The 18,001-nt window shown below is 41.4% G+C and overlaps 1 long non-coding RNA gene across 1 annotated transcript; it reads right to left on the bottom strand.

Annotated features, from left to right (window-relative positions):
• Window positions 1-660: 660 nt before the first annotated feature.
• On the bottom strand, window positions 661-8,994 carry LOC123465398. The gene is made up of 2 exons (XR_006640627.1): window positions 7,834-8,994; window positions 661-2,656 (listed from the first exon to the last, which is right to left on the bottom strand). It is a non-coding gene; the product is annotated as an uncharacterized LOC123465398 (long non-coding RNA).
• Between the last annotated feature and the right edge of the window lie 9,007 nt (window positions 8,995-18,001).

Here is an 18,001-nt window from a genome sequence, read left to right as displayed (position 1 = left end):
TGTTTTATAAAAGCCTTTTTTTTTTTTTTTTTTTAATTTTATTTTATTTTTAAACTTTACATAACTGTATTAGATTTGCCAAATATCAAAATGAATCCGCCACAGGTATACATGTGTTCCCCATCCTGAACCCTCCTCCCTCCTCCCTCCCCATTCCATCCCTCTGGGTCGTCCCAGTGCACCAGCCCCAAGCATCCAGTATCGTGCATCGAACCTGGACTGGCAACTCATTTCATACATGATATTTTACATGTTTCAATGCCATTCTCCCAAATCTTCCCACCCTCTCCCTCTCCCACAGAGTCCATAAGACTGTTCTATACATCAGTGTCTCTTTTGCTGTCTCGTACACAGGGTTATTGTTACCATCTTTCTAAATTCCATATATATGCGTTAGTATACTGTATTGGTGTTTTTCTTTCTGGCTTACTTCACTCTGTATAATAGGCTCCAGTTTCATCCACCTCATTAGAACTGATTCAAATGTATTCTTTTTAATGGCTGAATAATACTCCATTGTGTATATGTACCACAGCTTTCTTATCCATTCATCTGCTGATGGACATCTAGGTTGCTTCCATGTCCTGGCTATTATAAACAGTGCTGCGATGAACATTGGGGTACTCGTGTCTCTTTCCCTTCTGGTTTTCTCAGTGTGTATGAATGTTGAGTTTTAAGCCAACTTTTTCACTCTCCTCTTTCACTTTCACCAAGAGGCTCTTTAGTTCTTCTTTGCTTTCTGATGTAAGGTTTGTGTCACCTGCATATCTCAGTCAAATGCTCCAAGTGAGTTTTTATCCTTTTGTTTCCATTTGGGTTCCCTCAGAAGCAGAAATTGAAACACTGTTGTTGGGGGAGTAGGGGTGGGAATCACACCAGCCCTGGACTGATTTCCTTTGGAGATTTTTGTTTAATTTAAGAAATGATTATACTTCCAGCTTATTTAAGGCCCAGTTATTCTGGATTTTGATAACTCACAACCAAACTTCAGTTCAGTTCAGTCGCTCAGTCGTGTCTGACTCTTTGTGACCCCATGAACCACAGCACGCCAGGCCTCCCTGTCCATTACCAACACCCGGAGTCCACCCAAACCAAACTTAATCCCAACCAATCCAGAATCCTACCAAGAGTGGCAAGATCCTGGGGATGAGTTCAACTCAAAGGCTACAGCAAACACTTAGAGGTGAGCCTGGGAAGCTGAGGTCTTTCCAAACCAAAGAGGCAGGAATGAAGTCAACGAAGATTCAGGGCCTGCAATGAGCCCAAATGGAGCCAACAGAATGTAGGAGAGAAATCTAGAAGTCCCTTTTATACCTAGACTGTGGTGCTTAAACGTAGAGAACACAGAAAAGAGATTAGAAGTTAGGATGGCTAAGACTTTGTGATCAATTAGGCTCAGGGGTAAGGAGAGGGAAGAGTGAAGGAAAGATGGTCCCAGGTCTGTGGGTTGGGAAACTGGATAGATGGTGCTGCCATTTTGAGCGAGGGCACTCAGGGGAGAGAGAGATTTAGAAAGATGATCAGATTTGGGGAGGTGAGTTTTGGACCCATTGGGGTTAAGGTGCTCATGGGAAATCCAAGTGGAGATATTTATAAGCTGTTGGATGTGGACTCTACAAAGGAGAGCAGGGCTAGAAATATTCATCTAGACCACTCAGTCTACAGTTGGGCTTCATGTCAAGGATATGTTGAGGTCAATGAGGAAATTGTGTGGGATGAGAAGAAACAGTTGGCTTGTTACCAGCATCTAAACATAGGGGGAAAAGGCCAAGCAACCTATGAAGAAGAATGGGAGGAAGTGGCAAGAGAAGAGGGCAGAAAAGGAGTGGGGTGGTGTATTACCAGTATCCAAGTGAAGGAGGCGTTTCAAGAGGGGTCATCAGCAATGTGAAACAACAGAGAGAAATGTCTAATAAATGCTGTCAGTGCCGAGCCTGAATTTCCTCAGCTCTTACCAGTGTATACAGCCAGGTTTCCAACTGCCAGAACCTGCATCTCTTTGATCCTGGACTTTCTCTGGTTTCCAGCTTCTTGCTCTGTCCATTGACATGGAGGGCTGGAAGTGCCAGGGAATTAAGGCATGCCACTTCCCCTCAAATAGCCATCAGCTGATGGTTGCCAGAAGCTGGTGTACAACTATTTCAGCTACCTTGCCCCTTGAGCAATGTAACTCTGAGATTCAGATTCTACACCACTTCCCAGAGTTCCCTGGAACAGGATTCAGTTCTGGTTGCACACCACACTGACTTGTTTAATAACACACTCTGTGTTGACTTTCTTCCCTTGCCTTCTCACTTCTTCACTTCTTTACCTGTATTTCCTGGAATCTCCTTGCAAACAAACCACTTACACTCGAATTCTTGCCTCAGGTTCTACTTTTAGGGGAACTCAGATTATCTAGAAAGATAAGGCCTGGGAAACATCCAATTGAAATGGGTTTCTGATAGCTCCATTGGTGACTTGAGTGAGAAAGTTGGGAATGGAAGGAGAGAGGCTTCATTTCAGGGAGATAAATGAGTAAGAGAGGAATGATGGAGAAGATACTTCAGAAGCAAAGTTATCAGGACTTACCCAGTGGTACAGTGGTTAAGACTCTGCCTTCCAATGCAGGGAGGCTTTGGTTCAATTCCTGTCTGGGTAAGTAAGGTCCTAAATACTGCAGAGTGTGGCCAAAAATTAAAAAAAAAAAAAAAAAAGCAAAGTTACCAACTGAAGAGACAGAATGGTGACTTCACATTTCGGGTCAATAGGATTTAATCCCTCTCCCACGATGCCCTGTCTAGGAGAAATGTGGTATTGCCTCTGATGGAAGTCAATGGGTCTGCTCCCTCACCTGATGTGGGCAGGTGACCTAGGCTAGACCATGGGACGCCCTCTCACAAGTGTTTGAATCCTGAGTGATATAAGTATATGAAGACTGGTGAAAGGTCATTTATCACAGCACTCTGGTGCTAAACAGAATATTCCAAACATTTTTGTTTCAAAAAACCTTGCAACAAATTAACCTTTGCTCCAGGTTGCCTTGGCAGTTTCTGTGCCAAGAATTCTGATTAATAAAACATGGGTAGAACAAAGGATTTCACAGAATGAGAATGATTTGTTTCTACTCAGAATCTTTGCTTTTCTGAAAAATCTCTTTAGTAATCTAAAGCTTGTTTTATTGCACTTTTTGCACCTTTCTCTCCCGCACACCTCAGTTTTATTGAGCTATAATTGACCTGTAGCCTTGTATGTGTTCAGGGCAGCAGTCCCCAACCTTTTTGGCACCAGGGACTGGTTTCATGGAAAACAAATTTTCCATGGACCAGAGTGGGGGTGGGGAGATGGTTTCAGGATGATTCAAACACATACATTTATTGTGCACTTTATTTCTATTATTATTACATCAGTTCTACCTCATACCTTCAGGCATTAGATGCTGGGGATTGGGGACCCCGGATTAAGGTGTACAATGTGATTTTGTACATGTAGATATTGTAAAATGATTACCACAGTAAGGATAGTTAACACACCTATCCCCTCACATAGTTAACTTTTGTGTGTGTATGTTTGTGGTGAGAAACATTTAAGCTTTACTCTTCTAGCAACTTTCTAGTATATAATATAGTATTGTTAACTATAGTCAGCACGCTGTATATCTCCCTATTTCTCCTCCTGCCACCCCTCTCCTAAAAGCTCCTGGCAACCACCATTCTGCTCTCTGTTTCTCTGCAGTCAGCTGTTTTGTTAGATTCTAATGTAAGATGACACAGTATTTGTCTTTGTCTGACTTATTTCACTTAGCGTAGTGCTGTCAAGGTTGTCACAAATGGCAGGATTTCCTACTCTTTTATGGCTATGTATTGTGTATACCTGGAGAAGGCAATGGCACCCCACTCCAGTACTCTTGCCTGGAAAATCCCATGGATGGAGGAGCCTGGTGGGCTGCAGTCCATGGGGTCGCTAAGAGTCGGACACGACTAAGCGACTTCACTTTCACTTTTCACTTTCATGCATTGGAGAAGGAAATGGCAACCCACTCCAGTGTTCTTGCCTGGAGAATCTCAGGGACAGAGGAGCCTAGTGGGCTGCCATCTACACGGTCGCACAGAGTCGGACACGACTGAAGTGACTTAGCAGCACTGTGTATACCACATCTTCTGTCTCCACTTATCTGTGGATGGACACTTAAGGTTATTTCCATCTCTGTTTGTTGTGAATTACAATGCTGCAGTGAACATGGGGGTGAACATATATCTTCAAGATAGTGATTTACTTTCATTTGGATGTAGAAATCCAGAAGTGGGATTCCTGGATCATTCAGGTTAGTCTCTCAGTTGTATCCAACTCTTTTTGACCCATGGACTGCAGCATGCCAGGCTTCCCTGTCCATCACCAACTCCCAGAGTTTACTCAAACTCATGTCCATCGAGTCGGTGATGCCATCCAACTGTCTCATCCTCCGTTGTCCCCTTCTCCTCCTGCCTTCAGATCGACCCTGGGAAGATGCCTTCCCAGCATCAGGGTCTTTTCCAATGAATTAGTTCTTTGCATCAGGTGGCCAAAGTATTGGAGTGTCAATGTCAGCATCACTTCCTCCAATGCATATTCACGACTGATTTCCTTTAGCGTGAACTGGTTGGATCCATTTGCCGTCCAAAGGACTCTCAAGAGTCTTCTCCAAGACCACATTCCAAACCCTGTGACTTTGGACTGTGAGTTTTTTCAATGCTTAGGCCTTCAGCTTTCTTTATAGTCCAACTCTCACATCTGTACATGACTACTGGAAAAACCATAGCTATGACTGGACGGACCTTTGGTGGCAAAGGAATATCTCTGCTTTTTAATATGCTGTCTTAGTTGGTCCTAGCTTTTCTGCCAAGTAGAAAGCCTCTTTTAATTTCATGGCTGAGGTCACCGTCCTCTGTGATCATTGTACTTAGTTTTAATATAAGTTTAATATTACATCTGTTACAAGTGTGTCAGCAAGGAAATTACCTCGAGTGAAGAAACTCCTAAACAAACGTAAATGAGATATGAGCCTTTAGATAAACTCTGCTAAGAATAATGATGCTTTAGGAATATCTGTCTAAAATAGTCTCTCCAGATTGGCGTAACCTGAACTTCTAAGGGTTGTTTGTGCTAAACTAAGTGTTGGAAGTCTATTACATTAGCTAAGTCATTTTCCAAATAACATAAGATTTTGAAACATTCACTACTGAACACTAATTTCCTCTTACAGAGAAACTAAAGAGATTTGGGATTAAAAATGAACGATATTTGGTGCCATCCTAAAATGTTCTAAGAAAACAAAGGTTTTAGAAATTATCACTGGTATTTATGCTCACCAATCCATAAAATGTTAATATAAAAGTCAGTTTTTGGTTGCTAAGGGAAGTAGAATGGCACCACACTCCAGTATTCTTGCCTGGAAAATCCCATGGATGGAAGAACCTGGTAGGCTGCAGTCCATGGGGTCACTAAGAGTCGGACATGACTGAGCGATTTTACTTTCACTTTTCACTTTCATGCATTGGAGAAGGAAATGGCAACCCACTCCAGTGTTCTTGCCTGGAGAATCCCAGGGACAGGGGAGCCTGGTGGGCTGCCGTCTATGGTGTCCAACAGAGTCGGACACGACTGAAGCGACTTAGCAGCAGCAGCAGCAAGGGAAGTAGGGAGTGTGTTTTCGGTAAAGAAGGTATGAGGAACGGAATTGCATTTTGTGAAGGGAAAAGGAAGTAAGCCTGACTTATAGGTGGCATTTTAGGATGGAAGAACACAGTAATGGGTACAGAAAGCAATGAGGTTTGTGAAAAGGGAACCATGAGGAAAGAGTTTTGTATATGGTTAGGACTAAGTTTAAAATAAAGTTAATTAAGTTTACCTTTTAAGTAAAGTAAGCTGGTGTGAACACTTGAATTTAGCTTTTCTCTCTGTTAAGAGGACACCTTTTCTTCAGATACTGAACTGCCTTTGATAAAAGATTTAAGTCTCTTTGTCTCTTAAATGGTCTGGTCTGAAATCTTTTATTGTTATTTTGGCTAAGAAAATACCATTGTTTCACAATGACCTATAAGCCTATCTGACTGAGTGTTCTAAACCTTTTTGATATTTGTTGACAAAACTTCCTAAATCATTCTAATGAAGAAGATTTCTAGCTAACTTTGGGATGCTTCACAGGGCTCCTGAAACATCCCAAAGAGAGACATTACACTAATTAGGTTCATTTTGTATACAGAATTAGATGGGAAGTATTGTCAAGTGAGTAAAAAGTCTCGGGTTATATTGTATGGTAAATGTTCAGTTCAGTTCAGTCGCTCAGTCGTGTCCGACTCTTTGTGACCCCATGGACTGTAGCATGCCAGGCCTCGCTGTCCATCACCAACTCCCAGAGTTTACTCAAACTCATGTCCATTGAGTCAGTGATGCCATCCAACCATCTCATCCTCTGCCGTCCCCTTCTCCCTGCCATCCAACCATCTCATCCTCTGCCGTCCCCTTCTCCCGCCTTCAAACTTTCCCAGTATCAGGGTCTTTTCCAATGAGTCAGTTTTTGCATCAGGTGGCCAAAGTATTGGAGCTTCAGCTTCAGCATCAGTCCTTCCAATGAATATTCAGAACTGATTTCCTTAGGATGGACTGGTTGGATCTCCTGGCTGTCCAAGGGACACTCAAGAGTCTTCTCCAACACCACAGTTCAAAAGCATCCATTCTTTGGGCTTTTTAACATGCTGTCTAGGTTGGTCATGGTAAATGTTATTAATATAGATATCCTAGAAACTGTATGGAGTTCTTAAAATTCTGTTATGTTTGGGTTAAATGTTATCAGTCATAATTCTAGTTACTATCTCAAAATATTGTCATAGCACTAACCAAGTTTCGCCTCTTCAAGATTTATAAAAAGGACTTTTGGATAAATACCAGTTTCTGAACTGGGTAAGGATTCTAATAGAAAACCTCATGACTTCACAAAGGTTAACAAAAGACTGAATGAATTGGTGAATATGCTTATAACTTTTATGGTTTCTATCTGAAAAATTACTGATTTGAATCTGTGTTTTCCAGGTGTAAGGAAAAAAAAAAAAAAAAACAACCTTCCTCTCACACTAATTATGACAGTAGTTTGGTAAAAATATATTTTAGAAACAAATTGAAACATTTATCTTTTCTCTCTATCTGAACCCTCCAGAGATTGGGAGCTGTTAGTTTCCAGTAACTTTATTAGATAAAAGTTCAGTCTGAGACTCTATAAAAGTCTCAGCAAAGCAAAAAAGTCCATGATCAATTATGGTTACATAAGTCATCAGGCCAAGTTTATTGAGACCAGACCTATATTACAAACCAGTCTTAGTTTGGTTACATAAGTCATCAGGCCAAGTTTATTGAGACCAGACCTATATTACAAACCAGTCTTAGTGTGGTTATATTTGGTAAAAATGACAGTGATTTTAGGGAGAAAAAGATGTTTCGATGAATGTTAAATTTCAGCTTGTTAATGGAGGCCTGTATCTACTAAGACTCATTTCCTGTATATTTCTTTGATGTAAGGGTATATTAATGTAAAATTTAGTTGAATTATTAAAGGACACTCTAGGGCTGTTTCTGAAGCTTATCTCAGTAATCTGTCTTTTGGATGAAGATCAGATGCCTCACACATGACCTGCAATCAAGACTGGAAGAAGATATAATTTAAGGAACTGTCTCCAACCTGGAAGGACCTTTCTATCAGGTACTCTTCACTAGCTCATGCCCAATGAAACTAACGGGAAATTGACTCTTGGTTTAACTCCCACTTCCAAAGGTCCCTAAGGTGGGCTGGTCTACAGAGGGGCCTGCTGACCTCAAACTCACCTTAAAATAAAGCTCAGAGGAAACTACAATACGTGAGGATGAGAAGAAGACAACATCAGAAGTAGACTGCTTGCCCAAGATGCTGATCTGACTTTTACAATCATTTATAATGTTTTCTTGATCCTTGGACCTAAGACTATCAATCACATGTTTTCTATCATTGACTTGATTCTATGCTAGTTTAAAACTCAATCCAATTGTTGGGTTGTGGCCAAATACCTGTACCTAGTACTTCTGCATTACCTTGGTGGATTTCTGTTCTCTAGGGCTCTGATTGGATACCCCCTAGGAAATTTATTTTAGATGAGTGTTCAGTCCTGTTCTATCTATTCATGATATTACTGGATGAGATCCTCTCACATGGCCAATTAATAATACCTGCTCTGATGCTGTCCATAGATTTAAGTTTTCTCTTAGGGTCTCTCAAACTCAAGCAAAGTGACAAGCTAAGTCTCAATAGAAAAAATTAACCTCTCATCTATCAAAAGGAAAACTCCCACAATTATAGGGTGGATCTACATGGTTAACACCAGGCTACGGTCATTTAAGTTTAAAGGCTCCTCTAGGTTGGGAATAGTTAAATCATACTAAAAATGACCAACCTGGTAACTATGAGACAAGGCTGGGTGCTTTATGAACTATGCCTATTATTACTCTTAGAGAGAGTGATTGGTGTGGAACTCAGTGGATTTGTGGCACTAATTTATGGCCTGACATCTACAGGGATGGATACAAAGGTGTAGCCTGGGATTCCCATGAATTTAAGGTCATACGTGTTAACAAATTAGAGGTAACCCCAACCAATCTACCATTGGTATGATTCCAGTGGGTCAAAGATCTGTATTCTACTGGCATGACCATTTAGCAGCTTGTGTGTTGTGTGTGTGTGCCCCTTCAATGGGGTTGGAGGATGTAATTGACCATATCGAACAACTTTCATAAGCTTTAAATGCTAGTAACCTGGCTATGAGCCTATTGAATTCTGAGATCTCTATGATGAGAAAGGCAGTGCAACACAACTGCAAGGCCCTTGACACCTTACAGCATTTGGGGAAGATACCTGTGCTATAATTCAAAGTGAATGCTATATTTTCATACTTGATAAATACTTCAATGTAACACATTTGATGAACCACATGAAAAATCAGATTTCTGCTTTAAGTGACCCATTCCTTAGTCTTGATGCTCTTTAAAGAAAAAAAAAAAAAACTGGTTTGGTGTGGGAGGCTCATGGCTAAAATATTTACTTTTAATTCCACTAATGTTATTCATTATACCATTTGTATTTTGCTTGTTTCACAAGATTATTATTTCTTATATTACCAAGTGTATGACTGAGCCTCCAACAAAAATGATGACTGGACGTGAAGCAGTTGATCAAATGTATAGCTCGATAAATGATCAATGATTGTAATAGTGTACCTCTAGGTATGAAAAGATGCAATGAGAGTCAATACTTTCCTGGACCATAACTAGACGACAGGTGTTCAGAGATCTTTGACTATTAAGACCTAGTCCAGTTGAGTGTCTTATCAACAAAAGCCTTTAGAACTGGGAATGAGCCTTCCCAGCAACATGGGACAAAATGGTCATGAAATGCCCCCCAAAGTATGGTCGGATTTATGACCACAAGGGGGCTATGTCAACTACAAATTGGCACTTACCAAGAGCACTGCCAATGACTGAACAACAAAGGCATTTGCCACCTGCATCTACAGAGACTGAACCCCGTGCTGCTATACCTATTGACCTTCAACAATCCCTGAGGGAGTTCAGGGTGGAGTGAGGCACTCTGTGCTCCAGGGAATCTGGTGGGACAGGTCTTCAGAGAGTTGGATGTTTTTAGGAACAGATTTTATGATCTCAATCCTTGCATCTCCTCATATCTAGAGAAGCACTAAATCCCTTCATGGTGACGTCAGATCCTCATGACTCACAAAAATCTTTTGTAAAATGAGCCCTTCATGGCATAGAACTCCCTTCACCAAAACCTTACATACTGACTTTTCCCCACTGCCCCTTTGGAGCAGTCTCTGAGAGCTATCTGAGATGCTGCCTCCTGGGCTGCAGTCCTCAGTTTGCCCCAAATAAAACTTCACTCACAACTCTCAAGTTGTACATCTGTTTTTCATTGACAATAGCTATTTCAAATCCTAAAACATGATGCTGTCAAAGTGCTGCACTCAATATGTCAGCAAATTTGGAAAACTCTGCAGTGGCCACAGGACTGAAAAAAGTCAGTTTTCATTCCAATCCCAAAGAAAGGCAATGCCAAAGAATGTTCAAACTACTGCCCGTTGCACTCATCTCAAATGCTAGCAAAGTAAGGCTCAAAATTCTCCAAACCAGGTTTCAACAGTATATGATGTACAGAGTACAACAACTTACAGATGTTCAAGCTGGATTTCGAAAAGGCAGAGGAACCAGAGATCAAGTAGCCAACATCTGTTGGATCAGAGAAAAAGCAAGAGAGTTCCAGAAAAACACTTACTTATGCTTTATTGACTACACCAAAGCTTTGGACTGTGTGGATCACAACAAACTGTGGAAAATTATTAAAGAGATGGGAATACCAGACCACCTGACCTGCCTCCTGAGAAATCTGTATGTAGGTAAAGAAGCAACAGTTAGAACTGGACATGGAAAAGCAGACTGGTTCCAAATTGGGAAAGAAGTACATCAAGGCTGTATATTGTCACCCAGCTTATTCAACTTCTATGCAGAGTACGTCATGCTAAATGCTGGGCTGGATGCAGTGGAAGCTGGAATTAAGATTGTCAGGAGAAATGTCAATAACCTCAGAGATGCAGATGACACTACCCTTATGGCAGAAAGTGAAGAAGAACTAAAGAGCCTCTTGATGAAAGTGAAAGAGGAGAGTGAAAAAGTTGGCTTAAAGCTCAACATTCCGAAAACTAAGATCATGACATCCAGCCCCATCACTTCATGGCAAATAGATGGGGAAACAATGGAAACAGTTGAGAGATTTTATTTTTCTGAGCTGCAAAATATCTATTGGTGACTGCAGCCATGACATTAAAAAATGCTTGCTCCTTGGAAGAAAAGCTATGACCAAACTATAGCATATTAAAAAGCAGAGATATTGCTTTGCCAACAACAGTCCATCTAGTCAAAGCTATGGTTTGTCTAGTAGTCATGTATGGATGTGAGAGTTGGACTATAAAGAAAGCTGAGTGCCAAAGAATTGATGCTTTTGAACTGTGGTGTTCGAGAAGACTCTTGAGAGTCCCTTGGACTGCAAGAAGATCCAACCAGTCCATCCTATAGGAAATCAGTCCTGAATATTCATTGGAAGGACTGATGCTGAAGCTGAAACTCCAATACCTTGGCCACCTGATGCAAAGAACTGACTCACTGGAAAAGACCCTGATGCTGGTAAAGATTGAAGGTGGGAGGAGAAGGGGACAACAGAGGATGAGATGGTCGGATGGCATCACCAACCTAATCGACATGAGTTTGAGTAAGTTCCAGGAATTGGTGATGGACAGGAAGGCCTGGCATGCTGCAATCCATGGGGTCACAAAGAGTTGGCCATGATTGAGTGACTGAACTGAACTGAATTTCATATGCTAATGTGATGGACAGGGAAGGCTGGTGTGCTGCAGTCCATGGGATCGCAAAGAGTCACTGAACTGAACTGAATGAGTAGGACGAGTATTCCAGCTATTTGGGGGAAGGGTGGGGATTTCTAGGAATTGGGCCACTGCTCACTTTTTGTCTTTCTGGTGGGCCTTGGAACACTCATGGTGCCTGTGGGTTTGTCATTGACCATGCTGATGTGTTACAACAAGCTTATACTGAGGCTCAAGGTCGACTGGAAGTCAATTTATCCACCATCTTGAACCTAGTTGGTTTTAATCAGTTTATTTCATGTTCAGGCTCTGTCATTCTTTTAAAGGTTGTGCCCTGCCCCCTACCCTCCTGTTTCAAAATCAGTTCTCAAACCTTTTTCTCAATCTTCAGTTCTTAACTGGGGATTGGAGATAAAGGTGATGGGGGCGACTGTAAAGAGAAGCTTTCAGCATCTTCCAGACTTATTGGAAAACTAGGAATTTTTTCTCCTCCCAGGAAACACTTTCTTAAAGTCCTCCCTTTCCCTCCTCCCCCACCCTTTCTCCCACAACTTCCCCTGCAGCAATTCAGGCTACAATTGTCAGAGTACAATAAGGCTGAAGCCAGAGAAGGGTCATGCAAAGGCTGTGCTAGATGCATACAATTAGAATATCTACATGGGAGGTAGAGTCAGGGAATGTGAATTTATATATATATATATATATATATATATATATATATAAAAACCCTAGGCAATTCTTATCTGCAAGCTATAGTTTAAGACATTGTTCAGTTCAGTTCAGTTCAGTTCATCGCTCAGTCATGTCCGACTTTTAGTGACCCCATGAATCGCAGCACGCCAGGCCTCCCTGCCATCACCAACTCCCAGAGTTCACCCAGACTCACGTCCATCGAGTCAGTGATGCCATCCAGCCATCTCATCCTCTGTTGCCCCCTTCTTCTCCTGCCCCCAATCCCTCCCAGCATCAGAGTCTTTTCCAATGAGTCAACTCTTCGCATCAAGTGGCCAAAGTACTGGAGTTTCAGCTTTAGCATCATTCCTTCCAAAGAAATCCCAGGGCTGATCTCCTTCAGAATGGACTGGTTGGATCTCCTTGCAGTCCAAGGGACTCTCAAGAGTCTTCTCCAACACCACAGTTCAAAAGCATCAATTCTTCGACGCTCAGCCTTCTTCACAGTCCAACTTTCACATCCATACATGACCACAGGAAAAACCATAGTCTTGACTAGATGGACCTTTGTTGGCAAAGTAATGTCTCTGCTTTTGAATATGCTATCTAGGTTGGTCATAACTTTCCTTCCAAGGAGTAAGCGTCTTTTAATTTCATGGCTGCAGTCACCATCTGCAGTGATTTTGGAGACAAAAAAAATAAAGTCTGACACTGTTTCCACTGTTTCCCCATCTATTTCCCATGAAGTGATGGGGCCGGATGCCATGATCTTCGTCTTCTGAATGTTGAGCTTTAAGCCAACTTTTTCACTCTCCTCTTTCATTTTCATCAAGAGGCTTTTTAGTTTCTCTTCACTTTCTGCCATAAGGGTGGTGTCATCTGCATATCTGAGCTTATTGATATTTCTCCTGGCAATCTTGATTCCAGCTTGTGTTTCTTCCAGCCCAGCGTTTCTCATGACGTACTCTGCATATAAGTTAAATAAGCAGGGTGACAATATACAGCCTTGACGTACTCCTTTTCCTATTTATAACCAGTTTGTTGTTCCATGTTCAGTTCTAACTGTTGCTTCCTGACCTGCATACATATTTCTCAAGAGGCAGGTCAGGTGGTCTGGTATTCCCATCTCTTTCAGAATTTTCCACAGTTTATTGTGATCCACACAGTCAAAGGCTTTGGCATAGTCAATAAAGCAGAAATAGATATTTTTCTGGAACTCTCTTGCTTTTTCCATGATCCAGCGGATGTTGGCAATTTGATCTCTGGTTCTTCTTCCTTTTCTAAAACCAGCTTGAACATCTGGAAGTTCACGGTTCATGTATTGCTGAAGCCTGGCTTGGAGAATTTTGAGCATTACTTTACTAGCATGTGAGATGAGTGCAATTGTGCGGTACTTTGAGCATTGTTTGAACTTGCCTTTCTTTGGGATTGGAATGAAAACTGACCTTTTCCAGTCCTGTGGCCACTGCTGAGTTTTCCAAATTTGCTGGCATATTGAGTGCAGCACTTTCACAGCATCATCTTTCAGGATTTGAAATAGCTCAACTGGAATTCTATCACCTCCACTAGCTTTGTTTGTAGTGATGCTTGCCAAGGCCCACTTGACTTCACATTCCAGGATGTCTGGCTCTAGGTCAGTGATCACACCATCGTGATTATCACACCATAAAAAGTTTGCAGCAGAGTAGAAAGTCAATTAAATATTTAGTTTAAAGAAAATAATTGTTGGAAATATGATTACTAAATTGAATGCAAAATCCAAAGCCAAATCTTAAAAAAGAACAGTTATATAATAAATTGACTTCCCTGGTGGCTTAGAGGGTAAGGAGTCTGTCTGCAGTGAAAGAGACCTGGGTTTGATCCCTGGTTTGGGATGATCCCCTGGAGAAGGAAATGGCAACCCACTCCAGTATGCTTGCCTGGAAAATCCCATGGATGCAGAAGTTTTATGACACTAGATTACATTAGTAAAGATGAGAATTTGTGGACGTAAAGCAAAACAAGATAAACAAAAATAAAGCCTATTAATTCTTAAAGGGGTGATATAAAAAAATTACTCATTTGCTCTTCATTTTGACAACCAAAGAAGCATGGTTTAAGGGTTACATCGAATGAACTTAAAGGCAATCACTACTAGAATTAAGAACCACGTTTCAAATTATCACCAAAGAAAACAATGGAAGTGAGAAGAAAATGTAGAAAATATAGCAAATGAGCCAAAAAGAGAGTATGAAAAAGATTCCAGAAATAGGAGCAAATGCATCCATTCTTATGCTAATTGTAAATGGTTTACACTCTGTAATAAAGTCTTCCTCAGACTAGGCTAAAAACAAAATATGATTATGTGCTGCTTATAAAAGACAACCTGAAATGTAGTTACACATGGTTAAAATTAAAGGGGTTAATGAAGACATCAATCAAAAGTGGGCAAAAGAAAGTATACAAGTGGGACCCGATTAAACTTAAAAGCTGTGACCAACCTACACAGCATATTAAAAAGCAGAGACATTACTTTGCCACCAAGGGCCGTCTAGTCAAAGATATGGTTTTTCCAGTGGTCATGTATGGATGTGACAGTTGGACTATAAAGAAAGATGAGCACAGAAGAATTGATGCTTTTGAACTGTGGTATTGGAGAAGACTCTGGAATGTTCCTTGGACAGCAAGGAGATCCAACCAGTCCATCCTAAAGGAAATCAGTCCTGAATATTCATTGGAAGGACTGATGCTGAAGCTGAAACTCCAATATTTTGGCCACCTGATGCAAAGAACCGACTCATTGGAAAAGACCCTGATGCTGGGGAAGAATGAAGGCAGGAGAAGGGGACAACAGAGGATGAGATGGTTGGATGGCATCACCAACTCGATGGATGAGTTTGAGTAAACTCTGGGAGTTGCTGATGGGCAAGGAGGCCTAGTGTGCTGCAGTCCATGGGGTCGCAAAGAGTCGGACACGACTGAGCAACTGAACATAACAGATGCAGAGAATAAGACGTTGAACCAGGTAAGCATTCTGGAGATTATTTAACCTTAAACAGTCATCCATCACACAAGGAAAAGACATTTGAGGAGGTGAACTTTCTAGTACACCATTCAGATTACTAGGAATGATGCAACTCAACATTTTGACATTATATTTTAATAAAAATAAATAAATGCTTCACTTCTGCATCTAGTAATGGTATAATAATGGTAATGGTAATTAACAGATCATAGTCAATACAGCTCAAGTTATAAGATACAAGCTTTAAAATAACTATGATTACTATTTTCATGTAGTTTAAGAATGAGACAAGAAATTTAGGCAAAGAACTGTAAAAAATATTAACTAAAAAACTGAATAAGAAGGAAGCACTTCGGAAAAGGTGAAGTGAATGCCTAAAAAGCATCCGGAGGACTAAAAGAAAGAAAGTCAAGTTTTTTTGAACTCTAGAAGTTAACCAAAGTTTTAGAACAATCATGAAAAATGTTTATTCAAGAAAAGTGGCTCAATCTCCATAAGATCAGCAAGCTTTGTGGTATTTTAACTTGTCCATCCCCTTCTTCACTGTTCTTTGGTAACCTTGAAAACCAACAGCCTTGCACCTACAAAACTAAGATCCAAGATTTCAAGTGCCACAACTAAGTCCTGGTACAGCCAAATAAATAAATATAAAAAAAGTTATTAAAAACATGCAGGCTCCAGAGCTCTGCGTTTGAATCTCAGTTCTTCCACCTCTTGGCTGTGGCTCTGGACAACTCACTGACCCTCTGTATGCCGCCACACTCTCATCTGTGAAATAGGATTGTGCAGGAGTGTAAATGAGTTTGCAAAGGACTTACAAAAGTGACTAGCACTTAGTAAGTCCTCAGTACACCTGAGTGACAGTTACATGGGACCTTACTCTTTGAATTCTAGTTCCACTTCAGGTAACCTAACAAAAGAAAAGCACAAGCAGGGAGTCTGCATGTTCTCCACATGTGGTACACGTCCTGCTGGGTCAATTTGGGGGTTCATGCTGGGAGTATGTCCAAGAGGTTGACAGACTTTCTAAACATCTCACTGAAGGTCACCAAATGTAAAAAACCACCGATAAGGATGCTAACAAATTCATTTAGACTTTCTACATCCCATAATATTGTGAAAAGAAGTGTGTAAACTCCATTTTCATTACCCAGTGGTTTGTGGTGAAGATTGAAGCGGACTCAAGTAGCAAAAGCACTAAGAGGCTCTGAAAATTCTGACATTCCCTCTCTCTTCACTTTCTGGACGTGCATTTGGATTTCTTTGCTCAAGTGACCTGGGTGGTGAATAGATTGTCCCAAGAGTATGAGGCATTTCTGCTCATGGTGTTCCCTGCTGCTCTTTTTCTAGGAAATCCACTTGTGTTCTAAGAAGATGACTGCATTCACCTCTGCCCTCAAGCAAGTCATTGAAAAGCTGAGCTAAGGTCAAAGCTTCTCCAAAACAGTTTATAGAGATTCAGATGTATAAGAGACTCAGAAAGTACCAAAGAGTCTTAGAAACAATCGATGGACGTGCTGCCCATCTAATGGAATTCACTCCATGTGCAGGCATATTTACAGCACAACAATACCTCACCTGACTTCTTAGGCAATGAGGAAACTTACAACCCATAATTTCTGAAAAATTGGAGCTAGTTCCTTTGGGTGCCCAAATCTTTCATTTTAACCCTTTTACTTAAAAAACAAAGAAAGAAATGATTCTGAAGTGTGATCTACACTGGCTGCTTTCTTTAAAAGATTATGGAACATTATTTCATCAAGGGGGACATCATCTCCGGCCTCTAACTACTAAGACTCAGCCTGAGCACATCTCCTTCCCTTCGGGGCAGGCTCCACTTAAATCCTCCTGTGTCCCAGATGGAGATGCCACCAAGTACACAATCCCTTAGAGATCCAGCCTCCACAGCACCATCTCTCAGACCCCGCTCCAGTTAGCCCTGGAGTCCTGTTGATTTTATCATGTGACTGTTTCTCCATTTCTATCTGTCCTCCAATGGCCCCCATTTCCGAAGCTCACCACTCCCTCTACCTGGACTACTGGCAAAGCCACCTCTCCCTTCTGCATTAACTGATGGTCCATGTGATATATCTGCTCCTGTCACATTGTTTGAAAGTCTTTCCATGGCTTAAAGTTGCCTTAAGGATAAAGCCCAAGCTTGAGGAGAGAGCATATGACACCCTCCGTGACACAGACTCCGAGTCTCAAACGTTTCCTCTGCTTCTGCTGCTAAGTCACTTCAGTCGTGTCCAATTCTGTGAGACCCCATAGACGGCAGCCCACCAGGTTCCTCTGTCCCTGGGATTCTCCAGGCAAGAATATTGGAATGGTTGCCAGGTCCTTCTCCAATGCATGCATGCATGCCAAGTCACTTTAGTCGTGTTCAACTCTGTGCGACCCTATGGACAGCAGCCTACTAGGCTCCTCTGTCCATGGGATTCTCTAGGCAAGAATACTGGAGCGGGTTGCCATTTCCTTCTCCAACTTTTCCTCTAATCTTCTCTATGTCTGTTGATGCTCTGACTGAAATATAGCGCTTCTTAAATTCTTGAATACTGGAGCCTTCAGGCCTTGTTCCTCCTGTTTCCTGGATCTGCAATACCATTCCTCTTCCTCTTGGCCTCCTCTCCCTTTAGGATACAGCTGAGGCTCATGTCCCTTCTTTCAGAAAGTCTTCCTCCTTCCCTGCCCATGCTTGCTGGTTGAGATGGACACTCCTCCTGAGAGGTGCTATGGTGCCCTGTGCCTATGAAGAGGTCAAAGACCATGCTTAGTTTAATCACATGGTGATACAGTTCCAGGGAAGAGCAAGAATAGATAAGAAGGCCTTCTTAAATGAACAAGGCAGAGTAGTAGAGGAAAACCAGAGAATGGGAAAGACTAGACATCTCTTCAATAA

Source organism: Bubalus bubalis, chromosome X (genome assembly GCF_019923935.1).
Source record: "Bubalus bubalis isolate 160015118507 breed Murrah chromosome X, NDDB_SH_1, whole genome shotgun sequence".
In the NCBI taxonomy this organism is placed as follows: Eukaryota; Metazoa; Chordata; class Mammalia; order Artiodactyla; family Bovidae; genus Bubalus; species Bubalus bubalis.
This window is presented reverse-complemented; position numbering and strand designations above follow the sequence as displayed.